Source organism: Neomonachus schauinslandi, chromosome 11 (assembly GCF_002201575.2).
Source record: "Neomonachus schauinslandi chromosome 11, ASM220157v2, whole genome shotgun sequence".
NCBI lineage: Eukaryota > Metazoa > Chordata > Mammalia > Carnivora > Phocidae > Neomonachus > Neomonachus schauinslandi.
The window spans coordinates 90,955,963-90,965,239 of NC_058413.1; the positions used below are offsets into that span (position 1 = coordinate 90,955,963).

A 9,277-nucleotide genomic window follows, 5' to 3' on the forward strand; every position below is an offset into this window, starting at 1 on the left:
ATTTATTTATTTATTTATTTATTTATTTATTTATTTATTTATTTATTCTGATTCTTATGTTAATCCCCATTCATTACATCATTAGTTTTAGATGAAGTGTTCCATGATTCATTGTTTGTGCATAACACCCAGTGCTCCATGCAGAATGTGCCCTCCTCAATACCCACCACCAGGCTAACCCATCCTCCCACCCCCCTCCCCTCTAGAACCCTGTTTGTTTTTCAGAGTCCATCGTCTCTCATGGTTCGTCTACGCCTCCGATATCCCCCGCTTCATTCTTCCCCTCCCGCTACCTTCTTCTTCTTTTTTTTTTTTTCTTAACATATATTGCATTATTTGTTTCAGAGGTACAGATCTGAGATTCAACAGTCTTGCACAATTCACAGCGCTTACCAGAGCACATATGACTTCTGACGGTGAATTTAATTTTACGCCCATCTTTGAGAGCCTAACTGAAGTTACATCAAATGAAGACATTTCAGTTGCCATCTTTTCTCTCTGGACAGGCTCCCTCTCAGACTTTTTTGGTTGGAATTGTGGCTTATTCTTGTAGTTCTCTTGTGTGGAGTAAAGGGTACTGACCTCACACCACTCTGGTGCTTCCTGGATGTCTACTGGAGGTTTAATGCATGTGCATGAGGTATATATACAAAGACACTGTATTATACATATTTTCCATATTAGTATGTTATAATCCATGCCTCACATATATTTTAGTGTTAGCAATAAATAGAACAAGAAATCCATTATACAGAGATTCAAATTTTGGGAAAGATAGTTCTGCAACAAAAGTAACTTAATTAAGAATATTTATTTCTATGTTTCTTTCTGCTTGTATTGGAAGAAGCCAATAATAAGAATGACTTTATAGAAGCCCTGGTTCACTTGAAATAAAATCTAGATGCATTTGAAATGAAATTCCCATGGAAACCACCTCTGAGGTGACAAAAATCTTAGAATTTTTTCTGGTGTTGCATCATGCATTCAAGAACCCTCTAAGATTCCTAAAGGAAAGTGAACACTTAATAAACCCATGAGGTCTTCTTTGCCCTTAGGTCTTAAGGAGAGTTTACTTGTAGTGCTTATTTTAATTTTTTGATAATGGATTGTTTTTTCTATTTCTTAAATATGTGTAGAGGGATTGAGAACAGGGACTGGGATTCATTAGAGTTGCTCTGGGCTATGGAAATTTCTAAGTGTAAACAGACAGATGAGGCACTGTCATTGTTGAGTCTTAGCCGAGGGCGAGCAAGTCCTCGCTGATGCGTGTGCACACACAAACATACACAGGCATGTGTACAGAGGTTTTAGTTGGATTTGCCTAAGGAAGATGGACTTCTGCCTTTGTGTTTTGGTTTCTTAAGTTCTCCAAGAGGTCTTCAGCTCTTAACACAGCAAAAAAATAAATCATCCACTGACACTTGAATTTATCCAAATAGAGACCTATTTTTTGGATAGAAAATTTGCCATACTTAATATATAAAAGCCTCTGGAAAAGTTGCCACACAAATTTTATTAATCTTTACATTAGTCTCAGTTAATAACCTACATTGTGTGACTTGTGATTGTCTAAAACCTCAGCAAGGTCTCTTGCCCCTCTATGCTGTTACTACCATCAGAATTTCCTCCCTCAGATCCAATAATGTGGGTTAACATATTACATTTAAAGTGCAGGACAAAAATGTGATGCTGTGGAAAGGTGCTGCATTAAGAGATGAATGTCCAGTGTTTTATTAGAGTAACTGATCTTACCAAGCAAACGCTTCTCAGGTCTCTTTCAAAGTCATCATTCGAATGTCAGATTATTCTATTTAAAACTGAAATCTGTAAACGTTGCCTTTTCTATCCCTGTCCCTCACATTCCTTTTCCTCATATAACTTTTCATATTACATGTTTTGTCTCTTTCTTTCATGTATTTTCTGTCTTTCCCCACTTGAATAAAGGCCCCATGAGGGCAGGGATCACTGTGTTTTTTCACTGAAGAAATTACCGGGACTTGGAAGAGTTTCAGGGATTGGGTAGGTGTTTAATTGGTAGGTGTTGAAAGAATGCCATCCTGTTCAAAGTCTTTCATCAACTTCCCATTATCTGATATATTGGCAGTAGAGTCTGTTCTCTGCCTTTAGGTCTTGATAGAAGCTGTTATTAGTTGTTTGGCAAGTTATTTGTTTTTAATAATCAAGCTTAAAATGAAGGATCAAGTAGTGGAGAAAATTCAGAGAAAGTTTATTTATTTTTAGGCTTGGCGAGGGTGCAAATAGTTCTTGGTATATATTGGATGTGATTGAAATAATGAATATCCTTCTCTAAAGTCTAATTACCCTAATTTTACCTTTCCTGGTTTTAACACTTCCTACATTCCCTTAAAGTTATATAAGTACTTGTTTTTAACTATAAAGACTCTCATGAGATCTTAGTAAGTAAAAATGCTGCTTCAGAGGTTTCACAGTCACTTAGAAGGAGGTAGCATGCTTAGTGATTAAGACTAAGAAGTTTAGAATTGGACAGACTAGGGTTTGACTCAAGATTCTGGAACCTACAAGCAGTGTGCCCCTCACTTTAAAGGAGAGATTAGTAGGTCTAATCTATAAGGCTGTTGTGAGGAATAAACAAGGTACTATTTTTTGTGCATTGCTTTAGAAACTTGGTTTTAGTATAAGGGTGCTGGATCTATACTGTGTTTGGTACACAGTAAGTGCTCAATACAGGGAAGCAAGTACTATTTTTCCCATAAGGCTTTGTTGTTAATTGTGCTTACAAAGATGTAACCAGAGTGAAAGGCTAGGTCACTGAAAGCCACATCAAACTTTATCAAGGGCATAAACAAATTTTCTTCTTCCTTAGGGAGGGGGGTCTCTGGAGCAGTGATCCTAAGGGAGTCTCTGTTAACTACATCACTGAGATCTCCAATCCAGAATAAAACTCTTTACTCTTGTGTTATCATGGGCATTGGAAAGGATGCTGTCTCATGCCTAGAATTTGAACAAGAGACTTGGGCCAAAGCTACAATCAGATCAAGTTCTTCAGCTCAGCAAGACAATTAGAGTTTTGATCCTCAAAGTAGAGAAGCAGAAGCAGAGGGTCTGAGCTCTGAGTTGTCACTTTCTGTTCACCAGGGCCGTTTGAGTGTCCATGAAAGAGATGGATGAGAGCTAGTGGAGAACAGCATTGTGACTCCAAGCAGGACAGTGAGTGCCTGCCTGACCTGGTCTGTCCTGTAGCAGAGGGTGTAAAACCTCAAACCCCAGGAGCCAGACCACCTGAGTTCACCTTCTACTGTAACTTAACAGCATTGGGACTTGTGCAAGTCACTTAGGTGCAGGGTCCTCATCTGTGAAATGGGGATAATCATAATGCCACACAGCATTTAGAACAGAGCCTATCCCATAGTTAATACTCAGTAAATGTTCCTATCCTTGTCTTCTCCGTTACTCCCTGCACTTCCATGGTGTGTAGCCTTCTGTCTAGTGACTTCTTTTTCCCTTACAGACAATGGCTGCAGATAATGTCTCCTCTGTGACAGAGTTTGTCCTCGCAGGCTTAACAGATGAGCCAGAACTCCAGATGCCCCTCTTCTTCCTATTTCTAGGTTTCTATGTGGTCACGGTGGTGAACCTGGGCCTGATAACCCTGATTGGGCTGAATTCTCACCTTCATATTCCCATGTACTTTTTCCTCTTCAACTTGTCCTTCATAGATTTTAGTTATTCCACTACTCTCACCCCTAAAATGCTAGTAGGTTTTGTCTCAAAGAGAAATATCATTTCCTATGCAGGGTGTATGACTCAGTTTTTTTTCTTCTACTTCTTTGTCTTTTCTGAATCCTACATCCTGTCAGCGATGGCATATGACCGCTATGTCGCCATCTGTAAACCATTGCTGTACACAGTCACTATGTCTCCTCAGGTGTGTTTACTCCTTTTGCTGGGTGTTTATGGGATGGGAGTGTTTGGTGCTGTGGCCCATATGGGAAACATAGTGTTTATAACCTTTTGTGCTGACAACCTTGTCAATCACTATATGTGTGACATCATTCCCTCCTTGAGCTCTCCTGCAATAGCTCTTATATAAATTTGCTGGTGGTCTTCATTGTTGTGACCATTGGCATTGGGGTACCCATTGTGACCATTTTCATCTCTTATGGTTTCATTCTTTCTAGCATTCTCCACATTAGTTCGACTGAGGGTAGATCCAAAGCCTTCAGTACCTGCAGTTCCCATATAATTGTGGTATCTCTTTTCTTTGGGTCAGGAGCTTTTATGTACCTCAAACCACCTTCTATTTTACCCCTTGACCAGGGGAAAGTGTCCTCCATATTCTATACTGCTGTGGTGCCCATGTTCAACCCATTAATCTATAGTCTGAGGAACAAGGATGTCAAAGTTGCCCTGAAGAGAACCTTGGGCAGAAAAATCTTCTCTTGGGCGCCTGGGTGGCTCAGTCGTTAGGCGTCTGCCTTCGGCTCAGGTCATGATCCTGGGGTCCTGGGATCGAGTCCCGCATCGGGCTCCCTGCTCGGCGGGAAGCCTGCCTCTCCCTCTCCCACTCCCTCTGCTTGTGTTCCTGCTCTAGCTGTCTCTCTCTCTGTCAAATAAATAAATAAAATCTTTAAAAAAAAAAAAAAAAAGAAAAATCTTCTCTTGAAAATGCCTGAGAAAGGAGACCCAAAGTTTTGTTTATCGGAGTTTCTTTTTCTCTCCAATGAGGGGAACAAATGCCAGTATTTGTTCTCCTATTCTTAGAGGAAAAATTTTAACTTGTTCTTAAGCATAAGTATTCTCTCTACTCCTTATTCCACCCTAACTATTCTAATCATTTTATAAAAGTAGTTTCCACAGTCATAGATGGTTACTCTTGAAGAGGCCTAAGAAATAATCTAATCTAGCTCTTCATGTGATGCATTACACACTGGAGACTCATAAATATTTTGTAGTACATTGCTTCTCGGCCTTTTGGCTAAGATCAAGTATAAATATTTTGTAGGTTGCCCATGGGCACACATGTATCTCATGCCAGAGCTGGGACTGGAATCCGAGCCCTTGAATTCTAATCCACTTTGGTCTTCTTTCCTTTAGCCACACTATTGTGATGCACCTTTTCCCTGGCATATTTCATTTCAAAGATTTTTATTTTTATTTTTGCATTTAAAGAAATCTAATCTATTTATAGTGATGTCATACAACTTTTCAAGAGTTAATCTATGGAACACTATTTTTGCAACAATGTTGGAGGTGAAAAATGTGGTAATTTGATCTTGAAAAACGCTAAAAGATGTAAGTTTTTTTGGTGGGAAGTAAATTTCCATATAGAATCAAACATGATATCCACTGAGGCAGTGTCCAGAGCTATAAGGATGCAGGCTAAGTTATTAGATCTTCTAATGGAGAGATATACAGATTTAAGGGAGTTAAAAATGTTGGATATAAGCTTCACTCATTATTTACAGACTAATAAGGTAGAATTTGGAAACTTACTTCAAGTGTCTGAATGATGTAACTGAGCAATAGTTTTGGGTAGACGTGAGTCATTAGAGTAGTACCAACCAACTATTCATCAGGAAGGCAGTTGCCATTGTATTTTAAAGCATTGCATATAGCTTGATTTTTTAAATGGTAGGACATAAGGGTAAGGCAAAGAGATGGTGGAGTCAGGACAGGTCATATATTCACAGTATTGGGTAAATGGAGGCACAGCTTACATAAAGAAACAGAAGAACAATTTTTTGGCCTGAATACATTATTAGTGGTAACAGTTCTCTTAGAAGCAATGGTATGTGAACTGTTTGCAAGATACCTTGATTTATTAACTTTGCTTAGGAAAGTTCTCTTCTATTACAAAAAAAGTAAAATTAGGATAAATGTTTAGTTTTGTCCTTTAGAATGGTTCTGTTCAATAGGGATGTAATAAAAGAAATGAAAGTGTAGGAGAGGACTGTGCTTTAGATAATATTATAGAGGGAAAGATCACTGATTTGCTTATGAGTTGAGGGTGTCATAAGATTGAAGAAAATCAGTACAATGTTGGTAAATAAAAAAAATCTCACCTCCTCTTTAAGTTGAAGTATAAGTTATGCACACGGGGGCGCCTGGGTCTGCCTTCAGCTCAGGTCATGATCTTGGGGTCCTGGGATGGAGCCCGGCATCTGGCTCCCTGTGTCTGGCTCCCTGCTAGGTGGGGATTCCGCTTCTTCCTCTCCCTCTGTCCCTCCCTTGCTCATGCTTTCTCTCTCTCAAATAAATAAATAATCTTAAAAAAAAATAAGTTATGCACAGCAAAGTGCACAAATCTTAAGTGTCAATGAATTTTTTCACATATATAAGGCTATGTAACCATCACCTAGACCAAGAGATAGATTTGAATCATTTCAGAATATTGCTCCCTGTCCCTTCCCAGTAGATATTACTCCCAGTTCTCTTTCTGGAAATAGCTATTATTTTTACTTTTATTGTTACAGATTCATTTCGCTCATTCTTGAGCTTCATATAAAAAATATTGCATTTATTTTTTTATGTCTGGCTTCTTTCAATATAAAGTGTAATGTGAGTTTCACCCATAACATTATATGTATAATATTTTGTTCTTGGGTATTACTGTTTGGTACTCCATTGCATGAATATAGAACAATTTATCAACTATCCCATTAATGGATATTTGGCTTGTTTTCAGTTTCTGCATATTATTTTGAATAAAGATACTATGAACATTCATGAGCATATAGTTTCTTTGAAATATACTAATTTCTCTCAGATTTGTACCTAGCTGTGGATTTATTGGGTCACAGAATAGATATACCTCTAGGCTTCTTAAATACTACCATCTGTGTTCCAAAGATTTTAAAGTGATTTGCACTTCCAACAGTTTCCCGGTAAGGACACTCCTCATCCTTCTGAACACTGATTGTTTTCAATTCTTTTCATTTTAACTACTCTTTTGGATATGTAGTGTAATATCACTTTAGTCTTTTTCTTACATTTCCCTAATAAGTAATGATGTTGATTTGCAGGTGACATAGATATATATTCATAACATATTCATTAGCTATTTGGAGATCACCCTTTGTGAAGTGCCCGTGCAAGTGTTTTGCCTGCACAAAAATAGTGTCTAAGCTCTTTTTCTTTTTTTTTTTTTTTTTTGCCAATATATATATATATTTTATTAAGTTCATTTGGCCAACATATAGTACATCATTAGTTTTTTTTTTTATTAGTTTGAGTTTTAAGAAAGCATATTCTGGATCTGAGTCCTTTTTCAGACATACACCTTGTAGTTATTTTTGTTCAGTCTGTGTCTTGCCCATTCAGATGGCCATTCCTAATGATGTCTTTTTGACAATAGATGTTTTAATTTTAATGAAGCTCAATCTATCAACTTTTTTCTCCACTGTTAGTGCTGTGTTCTATTTAATCTTTATTACGAAGTTATAAATATATTCTCATGTTTTCTTCTGAAAGCTTTGTTTTTCCTTTAATGTTTAGATTTTTTATCAATTTTAAATTAGTTATAATGTATGGTGTGAGGCAGTAAGTTTATTATTTTTTTCAAGAAGATATTCAATTCCTTTAGAATCATTTAGAGAAAAGGCCATATCTTTTCTTTAAATTGTATTGGCTATATTTCTACGGATCTACTTGAAGACCATGGGACAATATTCTTATGTGACTAGTTGGAGAGAAGCTGGCTTGGAGCCAAAGTGCTGTATTCTGCCAGCACAATGTTGAATCGAAGTGGTAAGAACAAAAATTCTTGTCTTGTTTTGAAGCGGATATTATGTTTATTCTAGAAATTTAATATCTTTTATGCTGTTTTAAATGGGTTTTTTAAAATTTAATTTTTTTTAAAGATTTTGTTTATTCATGAGAGACAGAGAGAGAGAGGCAGAGGCAGAGGGAGAAGCAGGCTCCCCATGGAGCAGGGAGCCCGATGTGGGACTCGATCCCAGGACCCTGGGATCATGACCTGAGCCTAAGGCAGACGCTTAACTGACTGAGCCACCCAGGGGTCCCTTAAAATTTAATTTTTTATTATTTATTACTACTATATAGAAATACATTTTCTTTTTATATGGAGTTGACCCTTGGACTACATGGGTTTGCACTGTGTGGGCCCATTTATACATGGATTTTTTTACAGTATAGTACTGTAAATGTATTTTTTCTTATGATTTTCTTTTTTTTAAGATTTTATTTATTTGACAGAGAGAGAGAGAGAGAGATCACAAGCGGGGGGCGGGGGGATGGGCAGAGGGAGAGGGAGAAGCAGGCTCCCGGCCGAGCAGGGAGCCTGGTGAGGCTTGATCCCAGGACCCTTGGGATCACGACCTGAGCTGAAGGCAGATGCTTAACCGACTGAGCCACCCAGGCATCCCTTCTTAATAACATTTTCTTTTCTCTAGCTCATACAGTATATAAGATATAATATACAAAATATGAATTAATTGTTTATGTTATCAGTAAGGCTTCTAGTCAATGGTAGGCTATTAGTAGTTAAGTTTTGGGGGAGTCAAAATTTATATGTGGATTTTCAATCATGTGGGAGTTGATGCCCCAACCCCTGTGTTGTTCAAGGGTCAACGGCATTAATTTTTTATCCAGCCACCTTGCTAGCTTCTTTTATTAAATATTTTACTTATTAATTTAATTAGCAAAAGAGGAAATAGGAAATCTTTTTATTTCTATATACATAATCATGTCACTTGCAAATAAAGACTTGATTCTTCCTTAATGATCTTTCATTTTCCTCATTGCTCTAAGAACTCTAATACAATGATGAATAGAGGTGAAAATAATGGACATCCCTGTGTTGTTTCTGATCTTAGGGTAAAAGCATTCAGGCTTTCACTACTGAATATAGTGTTTGCTGTAGCTTTATTTTATTTTTTTATAGAAAGCATGATCAGATTAAGAGTGGGTGATTAACTTTCAGATAGAAAGTAATGGTTTTTTTCTAGAAAATACATATGTATGGTAAGAAAATTAAATGGCACAAAAAAGTATACTGTAGAAATAAGCCTTCCTTTTGCTTCAATTCTCCCCTAGATATAACTATTCCCAGTCCTAGAAATAGGCATTTCTATGTATTGACTTATCTATTTATATATCTAGGGACCCCCTTTTTTGTTTTAAAATTCTGTAAAAGGGCATTTAAAGATGTATCTTGAGTAGATATGGAAGATAATGAGGAGTGAGCAGAGGACATTGCTGGGCAAGAAGAGAAATCAAGACATGTGAAAAGGTGTGAGTAGGAAAGAAGAGAAAAGAGGAGGCAACATGGAAAACC

At 37.3% G+C, this 9,277-nt stretch overlaps 1 pseudogene; it reads left to right on the plus strand.

Annotated features, from left to right (window-relative positions):
* Positions 1-3,493: 3,493 nt before the first annotated feature.
* LOC110586076 lies at positions 3,494-5,492 on the plus strand (annotated as a pseudogene).
* Positions 5,493-9,277: the final 3,785 nt, after the last annotated feature.